Consider the following 21,012-nt stretch of genomic DNA (forward strand, 5'->3'; position numbering starts at 1 on the left):
TTTACAGAATGAGACTGTCACTGCCTGGGCCTGCGGTTAATCCCACTCCACAGCGAGGCAATCTCTCGGCGGCCTGTGGCGTCTTTCGGCCCAGCGTGGCTTCAGCGTGGACTTCCTGCCTCAAGGTGATTCAGGCCTGGAGCAGGCTGGAGGCGAGGTGCTGGTGTGGACTGGGTTGGAAGGACTGCTAACCTGAACTTATGATTTCTCTATCTTTTTAATTTACTCTTACAATCTGTAATGCTGGACTTTTTATTTCTTTGCTTTTCCAATTTTTTTTCCTGACCTGAAGAATCTGCACCTAGGTACCCTGTATCTAAGATGGGCGCTGTAAGTGGTGACTTGTACACTTTTCAATTTCAGCACGTGACAATAAAACAATTTCCGTTCCATCTGTCCTTGAGGAGATGATAGTGAGCTGCCCCCACAATACAACAGAGCGTCCCACTGGGCTACAGTATTAGGCTTAAAAATGACACCTCCAAAGCATGACTTGGAGGTGCCAGTGTTGGACTGGGCTGGACAAAGTTAAAAATCACACAACACCAGGTATAGTCCAACAGATTTATTTGGAAGCACTGGCTTTCAGAATGTTGCTCCTTCACAACCACCTGATGAAGGAGTGGCACTCTGAAAGCTAGCGCTCCCAAATAAACCTGTTGGACTACAACCTGGTGTTGCGTGAGCTTTAACCCTAAAGCAGATTGTTAAGGGTCTCATTGTTAATAGTTAACTGACCACAGCAAAAAGTAATTGAAGGAAAATACATAAAAAACAAAAATAGTGTGAACATAGGATGCAGATGCTGGAACCTGTACTGAAAACAATAAATGCTGGAGGTCACGCGGGTCAGACACCATCCATGGAGAGAGAGCAAGATAACGTTTCGAGCAGTAAAAGTAGCCAGTTTTGACTGCAAGGTAACTGCAATGAGTTGGGTTGGGCACACACTGTTTCGTGTGACACCTGGAGCTGTTATTTGCACAAAGGAATGCTTGGGAAAAGTGCTCAGTGATTGCACTGCAGTGCATAATATTAGATTCTGAATAGTAGTAATAGTGCGGACCTCCCCCCAGCTCATGAAACCATTGCCGTGGAAACTGAGATAGAGCTCCAAGTGCTGCCCATTACCCTGGAGTCCCCATGGACAGAAGGCATTGAGAGTCATAAGACCATAAAACACAGGAGCAGAAATTAGGCCATTCAGCCCACCGAGTCTACTCTGCCATTCAATCATGGCTGATAAGTTTCTTATCCCCATTCTCCCACTTTCTCCCCGTAACCCTTGATCCCTTTGACACTTGCCATTTGTTGAATATGCCTCAAGTACTTTAAGCGAATAGATTCACTTCATCTCAAGTAGATGAAGCCAACACATTTGCTTTATATTGAAGCAAGTGTTTTCCTGTATTAATTTTGATCGAGATCAGTAGTCACATGACATCAAGTTATAGTCAAGTGGCGAAAGGGCCTTGATTGGAGTGTAACCTGGTGTCATGTGACTTCTGACCTTGTCCACCTCAGTCCAACACTGGCACCTCCACATCATTTTGATTGGAGCTTAAAGGATCTGATTGGCACTTTCAGCCTAACAATGCATGGGCCATCCCAGAGTCAATCACATTGCTGTGGGTCTGGAATCATATATAGGCCAGACCAGGTTGGGTTGGCAGATTTCCTTTCCAAAGGGCATTAGTAAACCAGATGGCTCCTTTACGATAATCTAGTAGTTTTAAAATCATGGTTATTGAAACCAGCTTTCCCTATCCAGATACGTTCACTGAGCTGAAATCTCCCTGTGATGGGGCTTGAACCCCAGGTCACTAGTCTAGAAACATAAGAACTGTACCAAATCACACAGCAGTAAGCCCTCCCTCAGTGACTGCAGGGAATCGGGGCAGAGTGTACCCACTTTCTCATATACAGCTGTGTGCCCATTCTCAGAGCTGGTTAAGATTCCAGATCATCAGAAGTCATGCGTGGCAACAGTTCACGAACATTTTGACAAACAACGCTCCCAGCAACCTTGTCGTATTGTGATTACAATAACAAATCAGAGAGCTCTTCGGATGACAGCAGCACAGAGCCAGCAGGACTTTGCACTCAGCACTTCTTCCTGGTTTATTTATAGCAGCTGTTGACAATTTTTTTCCACGTAAACAGTGAACATTAAAAGGAGTGATACGAAACAGATGACATCCCCAGTTCGCTCAGACCATGAAGCTTTAAATAACCCCGTGTTTACAATTCATGCTTAGGTGCGCGCTCGTCATGGGCTGTCGTCGTTTCTGGGGATGTGTTACCTCTAATTTTGTCCACCTCTCCATAAATAAAGTTGGGCTTTTTTCATCAGGTCTGTGTGCTCCTCATGGAGTTGAGTGATCTTGCTGTGTGATTCCAGTCAGCTTCCAGCACCTTGCCAAAAGGCTGTTTGTCACATAACAACATTACATACTCATGTTGAGAACTTACTCAACCATACTATCCTGTCCCTCCCTGGTGCACTCACACTCTCACACTCAATTACACACCCAGGTACTCACATTCACCCTCACACACTCACATATTAACACATTCATCCACAAACTCACTCTCATTCACCCTCACACTCACACACATTCACTCACACACACGTACACGCTCACTCATTCACATATTCACACTCACTCACTGACTCATATTCACACACTCACACTCACTCACATCCATATACACTCACTCATCTTCACTCTCTCTCTCACTCACTCTCACTCACACTCACTCTCACACTCATTCACACTCACATTCACATACTCACACTCAGATTGTCACACACACACTTGATCACACACACTCACTTGATCACACACATACTCACAAACATATGAACACAGAGTCATAGAGTCACAGAACACGTGAACAAGGAACAAAGGTAGGCCATTCGGCCCTTCGAGCCTGCTCCCCCAATCAATAAGTTCGAGGCTGATAGATTTTAACCTCAAGTCTATATTCCTGCATCTCCCCGGTAATGTTTCATCACCCTTGATAACCAAGAATCTATCTCCCTCTGCCTTAAAAACATTAAAGGATTCTACATGTACTGCCATTTGAGGAAGGGAATTCCAAAGACTTACAACCGTCTGAGAGAAATATCATTTCTCTCATCTCTGTCTTGAATGGGCGCACCTGTTTTTTTTTAAACTGTAAGCCCTAGTTCTGGATTGTCCCACTAGTGGATCCATCCTTTCCACAACCACATCCGTTCCATTCCCCTCAGGGTCTATATCTTTCACTTAAGTCACCTTTGACTATTCTTAACTCCAGAGGATACAGGCCTCGCTTGTCCAACCTTTCCTCAGAAAGCAATCCATTCATTCCAGGTATTAATCCAACAAGCCTTCTCTGAATTGCAAACAAATGTATTAACATCCTCCTGTAAGTACCGTAACCTGTACCATACTCCGTAATCCAGATGCAGTCTCACCAATACTCTGTATAATTGAAGCATAACATCCATGATCTTACATTTGATTCCCCTCACAATTAACAGAATGATCTATTAGTTTTCCTGATTACTTGCTGTCCCTGAAGATTAACCCTCTGTGATTCATGTACTAGGACACCCAGATCCCCCTGCGTCTGAGAGTTCCACAACCTTTCATCATTTGAATAATATACTTTTTTATTCTTTCTGTCAAAATGGACCATTTCATGTTCCCCCACATTGTAACCTATGTGCCAGATCTTTGCCCATTCACTTATCCTATGTATATCCCTTTGGAGGCACCTTATGTCCTCCTCACAGCTCACTTTCCTACCTCGCATTGTTTCGTAGTTACCGGCTCATCAATGGTATAGATAAAATTCTATGAAATAAATCAACCCCAGGGCCTCCAAAAGCTATCAACCAGATACAAGTTAGGAGTATAATGTAATGCTGGATGAGTGCAGTTCCAATAAGATCGCAAGAAGCTCAACACCATCCAGTGAAAGGCCAGTTCAATTGACACTCCACCCATCAATTTAAACATTCACTCCCTCCAACACTAACACAAGGTGGTAGCAAGATGTACCATCTGGAAAATGCAGTGGAGGAAGTCGCCAAAGTTTATTAGACAGCACGTTCCAACCCTGCAACCTCTCCCACCTAGAGGGACAATGGCAGCAAATTCACAGGAGTACCACCATCTGCAAATTTCTTTCCAAGTCAAACATTGTAGCTGGGTCAAAATCCAGGAACTCCCTTTCCAGTGGAACTATGGGTATACCTACTGCCCATGGTTTGCCATGGTTTAAGATGGCAGCTCATGACCACCTTCTGAAGGGCAATTAGGAATGGCAATAAATGCTGTCCAGTTAATGACAGCCACTTTTTCACAAATGAATTTGTTAAAAATGAAATAAGAAATATTAAAGAAATATACTTTTCGCCCACACAACTGGGTCTCTTGCATGACGCATTGCATTGATAAATAGAAAGGAATGACTTTTCATTTATACATCATCTGTCACAATCTCAAGAAGTCCAAATGGGCTTCACAACCAATGAAGCTGGTTTATTTGAAAATAATTTTTCGCTGTTATTAAGTATATGGAGTCGTGATGACCTGGTTGCATTATCACCAGGCAATTAGTCCAGAGACCTAGGTAATGTTCTGGGTATCCAGGTTTGAATCCTGCCATGGTAGATGGTGGAATTTGAAGTCAACATAAATCTGGAATTAAGAGTCGAATGATACCACGAGTGGATTGTCAGGGAAAGGCCCATCTGGGTCATTAATGTCCTTTAGGAAAGGAAACTGCCATCCTCACCTGATCTGGCCTACATGTAACTCCAGATGTGACTGCAGACCCACAGCATTGTGGTTGACTCTTAACTGCCCTCTTGTCAATTAGGGATGGGCAATAAATGCTGGGCCTAGCCAGCGATACTCTCATCCCGTGACTTCTATTTGGAATCCACATCTTAATATGATTCAGTACCTCCAGGGGCACTAGAATAGACAGGGGTTAAAAAACAAAAACAGGTTTTTCAGAGAAAAGAAGAAACAAGTTACTACGGTGTCATTTTTCCTCCTTGTTACCTTTTAAAATTTGATCTGTTTGTTGGCACTGCTACTGTGATTATTTAGATTGCAAAACACCAACACAGAGCAAAAGCTCAGAAACCATGGAAACCGGCCTACTGCTTTTAGGTTCCAGTTAGCTAGAGCCCTCAGCTTGGCCGAGCTGTACCTGTCAAGGAAACTAGTTTCTCCTTGTGCTAATTGTTGCACGTACCGAGTGATTTTTTTTTCTCTCTCCTCTCGCTGTGTGATTTATTAAATCACAATTAGAATGTCATTAATATCTGCTCACTGATTAACAAAATGCCTTACCAAACAGCTGCTTTAATTAAATCAAACAATTACCATTTAAATATTCCAAAATAATCTTGATGAACATCCTTTTTACCCAGACTAATGAAATATGTCCTTGAGATGACATCGGTGGCAGATACACAATCAGTTTTATTCTTCATTCCCGAGACAATGTGTGAATCATTTACATGAGTTCCCATGGACAGCTATCAGAGTTCATACTGCAAATCATACCCAACGTTTTGCTTCCTCATCTGAAAGTACTGACTGATGTCAGGTTATGTTTCCAGGGGACACTTCACCCGCCCAACGTCCAATGCCGACAAATACCATTGTTCATGTGGAACCCTGGGCATTAAGTTAAAAATCACACAACACCAGGTTATAGTCCAACAGGTTTATTTGGAAGCACTAGCTTTCGGAGTGCTGCCCCTTCATCAGGTGATTGTGGAATTACTCCACAACTACCTGATGAAGGAGCAGTGCTCCGAAAGCTAGTGCTTCCAAATAAACCTGTTGGACTATAACTTGGTGTTGTGCGATTTTTAACTTTGTACACCCAAGTCCAAAACCAGCACCTCCAAATCCTGGGCATGAAGAGTTAGTTATTTAAGTGTGTCGCATCTTTGGTGATTTAGGTCCTGCGTTTTGGAATTTGTTCCTAAACCACTGCCTCACTTTCCTTTGTTACAATCCCTCTTGAATCCTAACTGTTTGACCAAGATTTTAGGTAGCAAGCCTAAGGTCTTTAATGTCTTATTTTTCTGTCTGTTGGTGATCCTGTGTTAGAACAACCCTAGCATATAGCATTGCCACATTATAAAAGAGATGTACAGTTATGGGTGCAGAGAAAATTTAAAATTTTGGAAGATTTGTTGATGGGGTTAATACAGGTAATTCTTCTGTAACTTAATGGTTGCGTTCTAATGCAACCCTGTGTTATAGAAAAATCGCGCTTGAGAAACAGTACTTAAAGTGTTAGCGATATGATCGTTTTACAGCCAGCACACGTTTTAAAAGTTCACGCTTTAGAAACAATGTCTCCAATTCATCAATTGCGAATTAATGAATTAATGAAACGTGTGTTATATCTGAACGGCCTGGAGAGAGAATGCTTCCAACTGTGAGGGAGAGTTTAACTAGGAGCATCAATACAGGACAATCACCAAGAAATCCAAGAAGAAACTTCTTAACCTAAAGTGTGGTGTTGAGGCTCAGGTTGAGCACAAATGCTAGCATGGCATGGCTGGGCCGAATGGTCCGTTTCTGCATCACATTGTTGTTGGGGGGCAAGTTTGTGATCAGGAGCAGGCTGTTTTCATGCAGTGCATTAATGAGACATGTATAGGTCACCTCAACTCTGAGGAGGCCATTTACTGACTGACTGAGGCGTTGCACGAGCAATGTCACTGTTATTCAAAGAGAAGTGGAGGAAGAGCATCCGGGAAGGCGTCAAGAACCTCGAGACTAGCCGTTGGGAAAATAGCAGAGTTCCGGCGAAAGGCGTGTGCTGTCACACCAACGCCCCACCCACCCCTTCCCATGACCACCTTCTGAGGAGTGCAGTAGACATGGGTCAGGTCGCGATACAGCTTACAACCTCACCTTTTTTTTTAATATACTGATAAAACCTTGAGTTATCTCAGGGCTGTGACTTGAAAGAAGTTCTGGGATTTACATATTAATAAATTAAAACCTGCAACCCCATTCTAAGTGATTAAAGACTTAACAGCAATCTAGGCTTGTTCAATACATCGCATCATTTGTACGACACTATGATCTTTCGCCATACATTCCATGCCCTGTGATCCTGCCCCACTAGCTACCTGATGAAGGAGCAGCACTCTGAAAGCTTGTACTTCCAGATAAGTGCTAACTACTGAGCCACTGTGCCTCCCTAACTTGATACTAAGTTGTCAGTCATGCTCAGAGACAGGGTCATGTAGAAAGCAGTTACTCATTAAGGAATTGTTTCTGATCTTGCTACACGACACAATCCTAACTCAAGCAAACCTTGAAAGGAAAAGGGGCGATTCATTAAAAGCCCTCAATATGATACTAATTAACAGGCCAGAAATGGAGAGTATGAAAACCCTTTTAAGAGAAAGAGGGGAAAAAAATAAGACTGTATGCTACACTTTAATTTTGTTCCTATCTAAACAGCCTTCTTGAAATCTATCTTGATTGACCTACTGTGGCATTGCTCACAGTTAACATAACAGCGTTACGTAATGAAAAGATAATAAAGGAAAGGACCTTTAAGTAAGTATAGGATTACTAGAGCACATGCAACCTGAACCCAGATATCGACAAAAAGAAAATTGAACAATCATACATATTGATAATTGATTACTTCACCTTAGTTCATATTTATTGTTCAATAGAGGATGAAAATTACTTTTCAATAGAGAATGAAAAGTATTGTTCAATAATGAGCTATTGGAAAGTAAATGAAAAAAAAAACAAAGTTGAAAAAGGATAAAACCCCAGGTCCAAATGGTATGCAGCCGCATTGTGGTCATGTACTCTGTGTGTTAATGTACTGTGATTTGGAGGAAGCGGTATTGGACTGAGGTGGACAAAGTTAAAAATCACACAACACCAGGTTATAGTCCAACAGGTTTATTTGGAAGCACTAGCTTTCAAAGCGCTGCTCCTTCATCAGGTGATTGTGAAGTAGGTCCATAAGACATAGAATTTATAGCAAAAGGTTACAGAGTCATGCGGCTGAAATGACATATTGAACAAACCTAGATTAAGTCATTCATCTTTCAGAATGGGTTTGCTAGTTTTGGTTCTTTAATAGGTAAATCCTAGAACTTCTTTTAAATGACATTCTCAAGATAACTTAAGGTTTTGTAATAAAAGGTGTCATCTCAGCTCAGATAATGCATTAAAGGCTTGAGGTTAAAGTCTGTCTGTATCCCAGTCTTGAGTCAGACTGGTTCTATTGCTAAAGTGGGATTTACAAAATCTTACATGGACTGACTGCCTGCAGGTTATGCATTTTTTGAGCAAAATAGAATGTATGTGCAAATATTTTCTGCAAAATTTTTGCATTTTATCATTCTAAAAGATGAAAGACTTAACAATCTAGGTTTGTTCAATGTATCATTGCATCATTGTAATTGTTTGCTATAAATTCTGTGTCTTATGATCCTGTCCACAGCCACCTGATGAAGAAGCAGCGTTCTGAAAGCTAGTGCTTCCAAATAAACCTGTTGGATTATAACCTGGTGTTGTGTGATTTTTAATGATGAGGGAGATCAGACTTGGAGGAGGTGCATGTAGAATGCAGCAGAACTGAGGAAGGGTTGCTGGATTGAAACATTAACTTTGATTCCTCTTCACAGATGCTGCCAGACCGGCTGAGCTTTTCCAGCAACTTCTGTTTTTATTTCTGATTCACATCATTTGCAGTTCTGTCGGTTTTTATTCAGAATGCAGCCGACTTTTGTTGGGCCGAATGGACTGCATATTCCACAGGGCTGCGACCAGAACAGGGTGGTGCAGTTGGACAGGAAGAGGGAGCTTGAGTTTAATGTAGTTTGTGCCTTCAATCCGTAGACAGGTGCTCCCTGCGTGGAAACTGATCTAATCAGACCCATGCTGGGGGTCTATTACAGGCTAATGATTGCAGGAGGCTCCAGTAGATGGGAGCTCATTAAACCTTCACACCTGCCTGAGCAGAGAGACCAGGATATCCGGCCAGCTATGGCAGCACAAAAAGGCATTTAGCACATTAAAAATGCAACATTTCAGCTTTGATACCAGAAGTGAGTCTACCTAATTTATCTATCTATCTACAACTCTGTCCATCATCTATCTTCCTCTAACACTCACTCTATCACTATTGATCATTTTATCCCTCTCTGTCTCTGTGTACCACTCTATCCATCTGTCACGCTGTCTTTCTCTCATCTATTGTACTTACAGATATAAAGAGACTGATTCAGTTTGAAGTTAAATTGTGTCTGTCATCACAAAATGCGCAATCTGTTTTCTTTTCACACACAGGATCTGGGAAACTGTTCTGTATTTGCCTGAGTCATAGCTACGCCAGCATTGTTCTTTCTCATACACACCATACTGTGACTGCAGCCTGAGGCTAAAAGAGACTAAATGGGACAGTGGGCAGACAAATTATGTCCTAATTTAGCTTCCAGAAGACAAAAGGTACAGCAATGCTTTGGTTATGTTTTTTAGTCTCGTAATCTATAATCCACAGAATGAGTTCAATCCCACTATTGGCAGGTTCAGAGATTAAAAAGTCTCAAGATGAAAAGCCAGTACCAGCAGGTGTGTCTGTCCATGATAGTATTAAGAGGAGTCGCCCACCATTTAGTCCCTAATGCAATCAATACCCATATTTATACAGAGAGCGGTCCATTGTGTTCTGTAGCACAACCATTCTGCTAAATGGGATTGATTTCGATCTGATCTAGCCACTCACGGATGACACCTACAAACTGCTACAGGCCACTGAAAACTGAATCCTAACATCCATCACTCCTCCATCAGTCTCAACCACATGACTCATAGCTTCAGAGAATTACAAGAAGAGGCCATTCACTCTATCCAGTTCCTGGTATCTCTCTGTATGAGCTGTCCCATTCTTTCACGCTCTCCATGAAGACTTGCAATTTTTTGTTCTTTCATGTGTGGTCTTCCAATTTCTTTTTGAAAGCTACAGTTGAACCCTCCAGGAACACTCACTCAGGTAGCAGTCTTCAGCTCTCCCTGAACATAGAATGATGTCGACTCAGGGGCATCAGTTTCAGCAGAAGGTGTTTGAGTGACAGAACAGACTGATTCTCCACTTGCCGATCTTTGGGTACAAGGGGAAGGAACATCCCATGGGATAATCGGATCTGGGATTTGCTTCCTTTCCCGTCCCTCTCTGTTGCTGCTCTGCCTCATCGCTAAGATGCTGGGACTCAAACGACGATGCAACTTGATGGATACATTGCTGAGCTAGTCACTAAAATAAAACAAAAAACTGTGCATACTGGAGATCTAAAACAAAAACAGAAATTGTTGGAGAAGCTCAACAGGTCTGGCAGCATCTATGGAGAGAGAAACAGAGTTAACATTTCAAATCCAGAGACCCTTCTTCATCAGAAACATTGACTCTGTTTTCTTCCCACACATGTTGCCAGACCTGCTGAGTTTTGCCAGTAATTCTTCCTCCCTGTCACTGATGTCCATGCAGCTAGACTTCTGAGGGAGATTCAAACAGTCTTTGTAGAGTTTTCTTCAAACACACTGGATATTGGAGCGTTGATAAACAGGATTGGGGTGGGGGAGTATAGAAAGAGACACTTGGCGAATGCATTCAGATATCAGCACGATCAGGTGAGCATACTCTCAGTGGAATGCTAATGGAGCTGGCTTCAAGACAGACACTGAGATTTGCTCAGTAGTCCTTCCAGTCAATCTAGAGAAGATGGCAGAGGCTTGCTAGCAAAATGCATCTTCTGTCTCACACAGTCACTGCCCCCCTACACATTAACAGCACAGAGGTGGAACGGGTGGAGAGTGTCAAGCTCCTGGGAGTGGTCATCCACAACAAGCTTTCTTGGACTCTTCATGTGGATGCACTGGTTACAAAGACCCAACAATGTCTCTTTTCTTCAGGCAGCTGAGGAAATTTGGCATGACGGTGAATACCCTTGCCAACTTTTATACGTGCACCATCAAGAGCATTCTGTCTGGATGTATCACTGCCTGGTATGGCAACTGTTCAAGATCGGAGATGGTCACAGAGAGTGGTAAACTCGGCCTGGCCAATCACAAAGGCCAACTTCCCATTTATAGAATCCATCTACCAGGCCCACTGTCAAGGAAAGGCCGCCAGCATTCTCAAAGATCCATCCCACCCTGGCAATGTTTTTCTACAACCTCTACCATCGGGGAGAAGGTACAGAAGCCTGAACACACGCACCGGCCGGTTTTGAAACAGTTTCTACCCTACTGTTGTTAGAATACTGAATGGATTCACAAACTCTTAACAATCGCCTGTACCTGTGTTTTGTTTTTGGCGCTGTTTACCTATTATTTACTATCTATGCTACTTAACTCTGTGATCTGCCTGTATTACTCGCAAGACAAAGCTTTTCACTGTGCCTCAGTACATGTGACTATAAATTCAATTCAGGAATGAGCTACTGTTGCTGATCCTAGTGTTAGATTGCCCTCATTAGTGAAATAGGGAGCTGCCAATGTATCTTGGCACTGCTCAATGTTCAGCTTTTTTGGAAGAGTCTTTCCTTCAAAATCACTGGGAGGTGAAATATTTCACGGGAGCTTCTCAATCATAACCACTTCCTGTGAATTTTTGCCTCATATCATGTTTGGTTCGTCAGTCAATTGGCACCTGGGGGAAGCTACAACACAAAGGGAGTTTAATTTAGATAAACGTTAGGTGCTGCATTTTGGGAAAGCAAATCTTAGCAGGACTTATACACTTAATCATAAGGTCCTAGGGAGTGTTGTTGAACAAAGAGACCTTGGAGTGCAGGTTCATAGCTCCTTGAAAGTGGAGTCGCATGGTAATAGGATAGTGAAGAAGGCATTTGGTATGTTTTCCTTTCTCAGTCAGGGTATTGAGTACAAGAGTTGGGAGGGCATTGGCTAGGCCACTGTTGGAATATTGCATGCAGTTCTGGTATCCTTCTTATCGGAAAGATGTTTTGAAACTTGAAAGAATTCAGAAAAGATTTACAAGGATGTTGCCAGGGTTGGAGAATTTGAGCTCTGGGGAGAGGTTGAATAGGCTGAGGCTGTTTTCCCTGGAGCGTTGGAGGCTGAGGGGTGACCTTATAGAGGTTTATAAAATCATGAGGGGCATGGATAGGATAAATAGACAAAGTATTTTCCCTGGGAGAGGGAGTCCAGAACTAGCAGGCATAGGTTTAGGGCGAGAAGGGAAAGATATAAAAGAGACCTAAGGGGCAACGTTTTCACACAGAGTGTGGTGCATATGTGGAATGAGCTGCCAGAGGAAGTGGTGGAGGCTAGTACAATTACAGCATTTAGAAGGCATCTGAATGGGCATATGAATAGAAAGGGTTTGGAGGGATATGGGTCGGGTGCTGGCAAGTGGGACAAGATTGGGTTGGGATATCTGGTTAGCATGGACGGGTTGGACCAAAGGGTCTGTTTCCATGCTGTACATCTCTATGATTCTATGACTCTATGATTGTGCATGCCCAATGGATGCAGTAGATGGACACCAACCAAGTGCCCCCTTCTCGATGAATGAGATGAAACAGTGCACTTCCAGTAGTGAATGCTGTTGGATTATTCGATGCCTAATTGAACCAGGAAGCTCCATGGTCAACCCTGTTCATAATTGTCCAGCTGAAAGACAAGGCTGGAACATCTACACTAATCTTCAACCAGAAATGCTGAGTGGATGACCTATCCTGATCTCCCCTGACAACAGCCACTGGCACAAATGTCAGTCTTTGGTCATTTTTGAACCACTCCACATGTGGGAATTGTGACGAACTGTGGCCTTAAGAAATGTATTTTGTTCTTTTCTTTTAAAAGAGATATTGAACAAAAGGCGACAAGCAATCTATAAGAAAGTAAGCAGCTTGTGAGGCCTTGGAGGTGTTTTAAAAGTTGGAACAATAGGAGCAGCCTGACTGGGTGTGGTTGAGCTCCCAAATAACCAAGGTTTTTGGTTAGCTTTGAGCTGTTGAGGTCTGGAAGAAGTGAAAGCTATTTTGTGCTCTCTCAGTTCCATCCAAAAGTTGAGGATTCTCTGCCTGTTAAGAGAGTTTCATGTCAGACAATCTGTGTCTAAATTTGCCTTTTGCCGGGAGTGTGTTTTTGGGACATTAATATTGGAACGTTTAATCAGTATTTTGTGACTGTATCTATTATGCTGTCAAGTTTTCTAATAGAGTTAAGTTGTTTCAATCCCTTCTTTCTTTGGTTAGTGTTTTTACTATAGTGGACAAAGTGTGTTTTACTTTAAATCTGGTAGTTTGACCAATTGAATTGCATCTGGAACACAACACATTACAGAATGCTCTGCCCCAGAAGGCAGTGGAGGCCCAGTCTCTGGATTCATTTAAGAAAGAGTTGGATAGAGCTCTCAAGGACAGCGGAATCAAGGGTTATGGAAATAAGGCAGGAACAGGATACTGATTGAGGATGATCGCCATGATCATATTGAATGGTGATGCAGGCTCGAAGGGCAGAAAGACCTACTCCTGCACCTATTGTCTATTGTCTATTTACCTTTAAAATAAGAAACTTTAGGGTCTAGACTATCTTCTGGATATTTTGAGGAGGTTTGGTCTGGTCCATAGCAGAGTGGGAAGTTGAGTTTCAGGCTAGGCCAGACAGGAGAACTGAAACAGAAGTTGCTGGAAAAGCTCAGTGGGTCTGGCAGCACCTGTGAAGAGTGAACAGAGTTAATGTTTCGGGTGTAATGACCCTTGCTCAGAAAGGAGGGTATTGACTAAAACCAAACCTATCACATGACACCATTTCCCATCCGAAATACCTGTCACCTTCACACCCATCTTCGCTGGTTTATGTCTTGGTTCCCAATTTTCAACTGCAAAGAAGTAAAAATCATCATTAACAGGCTTTTCATGCTTTCTTTGCATTTATGTTAAGGTCGGTTTAACGAGCAGGACCAGCATTTATTGGCCATCCCTAACTGCCCTTGAAGTGGTGGTGGTGGTGGTTCCAACCTTGAATAAGGCTGAGTGTCTCGCAAGGCCACTCCAGAAATCCGTTCCGATTAAGTGGGTCTTTCTCTTTATGTATTTTATCACGGGGTGTGGACATCGCTGACAAGGCCACAGTTTGCGGCCCAGTTGCCCTTGAACTGGGCGGCTTGCAGAACTATTGCAGAATTAACACTCAGACGTGTTGCCGGGGTTTGGGAGCACACTGACAAAAAAAGGGCAGACTTACTTCCCTAAAAGGAGACGTCATGTGCAGGTGTTGGACTGGGATGGGCAAAGTCAGAAGTCACACAACACCAGGTTATAGTCCGGCAGGTTTATTGGAAATCACAAGCTTTCGGAGCGCTGCTCCTTCATCAGGTGCAGTGTGAGAGGGCATATCAGCATGGAGTTTTAGGTTTGTTCATTCCACTTACATCCATTGTATGATCCCGCTGCCTATAAACTCTGCATCGGTGTGCCTTCTCTCACTGTACCTGATGAAGGAGCAGCGCTCCGAAAGCTTGTGATTTCCAATAAACCTGTTAGACTATAACCCGGTGTCATGTGATTTTTCACTTTCTGTAAAAGGAGAAGGTAAACCAGAGGAATTTGCATGACAATCCAGTACGTTCAGAGCCACTATCATTGTTTAGATTAGATTACTTACAGTGTGGAAACAGGCCCTTCGGCCCAACAAGTCCACACTGACCCGCTGAAGAGCAACCCACCCAGACCCACTCCCCTACACCTAACACTACGGGCAATTTAGCATGGCCAATTCACCTAACCTGCACATTTTTTTGGACTGTGGGAGGAAACCAGAGCATCCGGAGGAAACACATGCAGACACAGGGAGAATGTGCACACTCCACACAGACAGTTACCTGAGGTGGGAATTGAACCCAGGTCTCTGGCACTGTAAGGCAGCAGTGCTAACCACTGTGCCATCGTGCCACCCAAATTATTCCAAATCTATTTACTCAATAGTATTCAAATTCCTCAACCACCATGATGAGATCACCGGGCCTGGAACAAAAGTACTCTCGACCACTGTTCCTTCTAACGTGCGTTTCCCAACATTGTCCCACCTCACCCCACTGTTCGGGGAAAGCCCTCAGAGGCAAGGCATTTACTAAACATTTCGGAGACAGCATTTGCAACTGAAAGGCAGAAAGAACAGGATGGGATCTGCACCATTTGAAACTCAGTAGTGGGTTAAGCCGATTGCCAAAGCTGTGCCCAGTCTCAGTCAGTGCTTTTGTGGCACAGTGGTAGTGTCCCTACCTTTGGATCGGGTGGTGCTGGTTTCAGTTCCCACCTCCTCTGGAGGTGTGTCGTGACATCTCTGAACAGGTTGCTGAGAAAATATCTGGGAAGAGAGTTGTAGTCTTTGGGAAGCCACATTAGTGATGGGTCTGATGAAGCAGTGGATTATTTTTCTCTAATTTTCAGATGGGAGGAAGTTTTGACTCAAACCAGGAAAGACGGCCTCAGCAGTACATTTGAAAATGGATCAGTGTCACCGATCCCCTTTGGGGATGGACATCGATGGGCACAGACAGAGCTGTGCCATTCAGATGGAAGAATGGATAAGAATGGGTGTCAGAAATCTGATTGTGATTTCTCAGGCGATGCTGGAGAAAACTGTGTTTTAAGACAAGACATTTCTGGAGATGAACTGGCTTCCCAGCAACTGCCGTCAGTGACAAGGGGCAAGGGGATGCTGGAGGAGGGGAGTGCTGTCCTCGCTAAACACCCCACTGAGATCTGAGACGGTGGGAGGGAATAATGCGTTGTTTTCTCATTCTGTGAACCCCAGTCCTACAGCAATTGGAATCATCCAGCTCAGTGCTTGTGGAAAAATGGGAGTTCCCTGTTGTTCCAAATTCTGGCCAATACACTCACCAGCCGACCCACCGGAGGAGCTGATTGCAAACAAACGTTTGAAATTTATGAGGCTGGTCCTTTGCCAGTGTAAATAGTGCAGCAAATTCATTAATTAATGGCAAAAAGGGCACACTGACCTTGCACGAAGGTATAGAGAGAAACAACATGTTCCTTTTCTTTCTACTTATTGCACTTCTGCGTCAGCTACTGAAGACCATTTCTCTTCAGTGTTGGTGGCCCTGCACCTTTCGTAATGAGAGATCGATTCACAATGACCCTTCGCTTTTGAGTGTGAAAGTTTGTAACTGAATGGCACAAACACTGCACTCATTATCCAGCACTCCACTCCCTTTGAATGTTCAAAACAAGGATTTTTTTTTTAAAAATCCATTCACAGAATGTGGGCAATGTTGGCTATGCCACCATTTATTGCCCATCCCTAATTGCCCAGAGGCTAGTTGAGAGTCAACCAATTGCTGTGGGTCTGGAGTCACATGACAGTTTCCTTCCCAAAAGGACAGTAGTGAACCAGATGGATTTTTCCTGACAATCAGCAATGGATTTATGGTCCATTGGATCCTTTATTCCAAATGTTTTATTGAATTCAATTCATGGCAGGATTTGAGCCCAGGTCCCCAGAACATTACCTGTGTTGCTAGATTAACAATCCAACAACAATACCACTAGGTTATCACCTCCCCTTGAAATCTATCCTTCTCCAGATGTCTCCCCTTCCTTGGTGGCCACCCTCAACACTCTTGACCCACCCACTGCCTCGGTACCATGAGGTTGCTCGTTCAACATCCAGTCACAGAAGCATGCAGCAGAGAAGAGACCCTTCAGCCCATCGGGTTCACACCAGCAGCCCTGGATCAGCCACCATTTCCACCATTGAAGAGATGGGGAAACCAATTAGCCATCATTTTCTGTCAGGTGTGGTTAAATGGTTCTGAGTGGTGCCTCTATGCCATGTCCATTTCTGATGTGAATCCAGGCCATCAGTGTCAGTAGCCACAAACTGATCTTATTCAAAAGCCTAAGATGTGAGAGGTGCCCTAACCAGACAAGAGAAGACAATCCAACCAGTATTCTGCACTGGATCATTAAACAGGTCAGTTCTCATCATATGTTTCCCCATGACGACCAATGGCATTGTTTTCTGAGATCAGAATACCTTGTGTGCAGTAATGTAGCAAATGGTCAACCTCCTAGTTTGTTTTACTCTTGTATGGATGTCACTGGCAAGGCAGCCATTTGTCATTCATCCCTCATTGTCCATGAACAGGGCGGCTGTCCGGCTATTTCAGGGGGCACAGAAGAGTCAATCACATGACCACGGTCTGGAAACACCAGGAGGACAAACTGGGTAAGGACAGCCCTGGGATGGAGCACCCCAGCTGTGAAGAGAGGCTGGGTAAGGTTGGGGCAGGGAAGGATAGGGCAGGGGGGGAGCTGTTTGAGGGCTAGAAGATTATCGGGGGCATGTTCAGGGGTGAATAGAAAGCAGTTGTCACCCTTAGTCAAAGGGTCAATAACAAGGCGGGAGTGGTGGATAAGTTTAAAGTGAAAGGAAGGAGGTTGAGAGGGAGGAAAGACTTTTAAACCCAGAGAGAGTTGGGAGTCTCAGAATGCACTACCTGGGAGGGTAGTTGAGGCAAGAAACCAAACAGCCTTAAAAGAGTACTTGGATGAATGTTCAAGGCTATGAGTCAAGTGAGGGAAAATGGGTCTAGTGTCGGTAGAAATATATATTATGATTCTATGAATTCTGTCTGCTAATAGGACAATCCCACCCATCCAATCTCCATAATGTTCAAGGACGTGGGCTTACTCCAGAAAAGTAGTAGGTAGAAGTATATTTTTGGCAGCAATGACTTGATGGACCGAAAGGCCTCGTCCATACTGCATGGTTTGATGTGTCTAAGGAAAATGAGATGGGTCCTTACGACAATAGACAGCAGTTACATAGCCACCTTTAGACCAACTTTTAATTGAACCTTGTTTTATTGAAGTCAGCTCTCACTAACTGCCATGATGGGAGTCCAAACCCATATCCAGTGATCCATTAGCCCAGTGCTGTGAACGCTAGCCTAGTGACATTGGCACTCTGCCACCACTTCTCCTTGACCGAGGCAGTTCCCATGGCTCTAGATTCCCCAGCCAGGGGAAACATCCAATCAACATCCACCCCCTTCCATTGAAGGCAGCTCAGAGATGCTTCACCAGCACCATCCCTGGTCTTACGAAGAAAGGCTAAACAGGGACGGCATGGTGGCTCAGTGGTTAGCACTGCTGCCTCACAGTGCCAGGGACCCAGGTTCAATGTCTGTGTGGAGTTTGCAAATTCTCCCCGCGTCTGTGTGGGTTTCCTTCGGGTGCTCCGGTTTCCTCCCACAGTCCACAGATGTGCAGAGCAGGTGAATTGGCCACGCTAAATTGCCCATAGTGTTAGGTGCATTAGTCAGAGGGATTGGGTCTGGGTGGGTTACTCTTCGAAGGGTCGGTGTGGACTTGTTGGGCCAAAGGGCCTGTTTCCACACTGTAGGGAAATCTAATCTAGGTTGGGACTCTACCCACCGGAGTTTAGAAGGAGAGGTGATCTCATTGAAATACAAAAGATTCTTAAGGGGCTTGACAGAGGAAATGCTGAGAGGGTGTTCCCCTCAAGGGAGATTCTAGGTCTAGGATAAAGCGTTGCTGAGAGAGTGGTGCTGGAAAGACACAGCAGGGCAGGCAGCATCCGAGGAGCAGGAGAGTCGACGTTTCGGGCATAAGCCCTTCATCAGACAAATGGGAGGTGGGTGGGGCTAGAGGGAAGGTAGCTGGAGAGCGCGATAGACAGATGGAGGTAGAAGTGAAGGTGATAGGTTGGAGAGGAGGGAGGAGCGAATAGGTGGGAAGGAAGCTGGACAGGTAGGACCATTCAGTAGGCTGGTGCTGAGTTGGTAGGTAGGATCTGGGATAAGGTGGAGAGAGGGGAACTGAGGAAACTGGTAAAATCCACATTGATCACTTTCTCCTAGAATAAAGGAAAGCCAATTTAAGACTGAGATGAAGAGGAATTTCTTCTGTCAGAGAGTGGTCCGTCTTTGGAACTCCTTACCACAGAGAGCTCTGCAGGCAGAGTCTTTGGGTATATTTAAGGCTGAGATAGAGAGATTCTGGATCTTCAATCGGCATCAGGAAATCAGAGGTTATGGGGAATGGACAGGAAGGTGGGTGTGAGGAATGAGTTAAAAATCATGCAACACCAGATTATAGGCCAACAGGTTTATTTGGAAGTACAAGCTTTCAGAGCGCTGCTCCATCATCAGGTAGCTGGTATCAGTCAGGTGTGAGGAATGTCAGATCCGCCATGATTCGATTGAATTTGGAAGCAAGCTTGAGGGACTGAATAGCCTCCTCCTGTTCCTGATTCTGATGGTTTTATGGTCTTTTGCACTCTGTAACAATTTTGCAAGTTTGGATAAGGTCCAATCAGTAAATTTTAAATTGATAATCGCTGGTTTATATCTTATTCTGAAGCAAGCGACTGTGATTTTAAATGCAGAATGAGTGAAACAAACTTTGGCCTCGATAGTTTATCAGATAGACCTGAACTTTCACATCAAAGGGGAAATCCTATTGTATTGCTGGGATAATGGTCAGAGAGAGTCACACCTAAGGATAATAGAGACCCTTCTGAATATCTCTCCAGGAGACCGTCTGTCTGCAGCATCTTGGGTTCAAAGGTTTCCCCAGATCAAAGAGAAACTTGAAGACACATTTGGTTTGATTCTGTGAGAACTGAATATCCTCCAGAGACCGTAATGTTAAGGGGAGTTTTTAGTTGAAAATAAAAGTAGAATGGGGAGGTTTCTATTTGGGATTTTGGTAGAAAACATATTTGCTCACAGGATGGTGTTAAATTTGCAGTGTTTGTTCGCTTCCTTTTAGTAGTTAAAAGTTTCCCTTTTTAAAATGTGAAATCTTCTTGCGTATACTTCCCAATTAATAACTGGGAACTTAAATTTCCTGGCTATATGAAGGTTGTCATAATTTAGGTGGAATCTTCCAGCACCTGATCAGCATATTGGAGGGCACAGTGGTTAGCACTGCTGCCTCACAGCACCAAGGACCTGGGGCTGTTTTCCTCAGAGCATAGGAAGTAGAGGGATAACTTAATACAGGTTTATAAAATTATGAAGGACATGGATAAAGTGAATAGCCAAAGTCTTTTCCCTCGGGTATGGGTGTTTAAAATGAGAGGGTGTAATTTTAAGGTGAGAGGGGAAAGGTTTAAAAGGGACCTGAGGGGCAACTTTTTCACACAGAGGGTGGATTGTATCTGGAATGAACTGCCAGAGGAAACCATCAATGCAGGTACACTTACAATGTTTAATAGATGTTTGGGCAGGTACATGAATGGGAAAGGTTTAAAGGGATGTTGGCCAAACGCTGGTGAATGGGACTAGATTAGTTTGGGAAAGTTGGTCAGCATGGACAAGTTGGACCAAAGGATCTGTTTCCATGCTGTCTGACTCTACAACTCTGTAACATCTCTATCTTACCTTGCCTTTTTACATTCTGCCCACTCAGACAGAGCTTAAAAAAGTGCTGTCCAGGGAAGAAAGGATGAGTAGGATGTTATGGAGATGCAGTGGTAATGGAACAACTGTGAGAAATCTCACAAGTGCTCACAGAGATCCATCTGCATGAAAATCACTACAATTAACACTTAATCGATTTCTGTTAAAACTCTACCCCTTGAGTACACTATTGGCTCCAATAGCAAGACTCTTGAATATCGGAGTGTGTAACTTATCACAGGCTGGACTAGTCTATTGGATGAAGTGCACTTCTACCTCAATGTCGGAGTCCTTGCATTTCCCAGATAGATTCATAGAGTCATAGAGATATACAGCATGAAAACAGAGCCTTCGGTCCAACCAATCCATGCCAACCAGATATCCCAACCCAATCTAGTCCCACCTGCCAGCACCCGGCCCATATCCCTCCAAACCCTTTCTATTCATATGCGCATCCAAATGCCTCTTAAATGTTGCAATTGTACCAGCCTCCACCACTTCCTCTGGCAGCTCATTCCATACACG

The 21,012-nt window shown here is 43.8% G+C and overlaps 1 long non-coding RNA gene across 1 annotated transcript in view; it reads right to left on the reverse strand.

Moving 5' to 3' along the window:
* Positions 1–2,096: 2,096 nt before the first annotated feature.
* LOC122552593 overlaps positions 2,097–21,012 on the reverse strand; it is a 23,581-nt gene continuing 4,665 nt past the window's right edge. The window contains exon 2 of the long non-coding RNA XR_006312424.1: positions 2,097–2,427. This is a non-coding gene — a long non-coding RNA (uncharacterized LOC122552593). The remainder of the gene's footprint in view (positions 2,428–21,012) is intronic.

The sequence above is a fragment of the Chiloscyllium plagiosum genome, chromosome 9, assembly GCF_004010195.1.
Source record: "Chiloscyllium plagiosum isolate BGI_BamShark_2017 chromosome 9, ASM401019v2, whole genome shotgun sequence".
In the NCBI taxonomy this organism is placed as follows: domain Eukaryota; kingdom Metazoa; phylum Chordata; class Chondrichthyes; order Orectolobiformes; family Hemiscylliidae; genus Chiloscyllium; species Chiloscyllium plagiosum.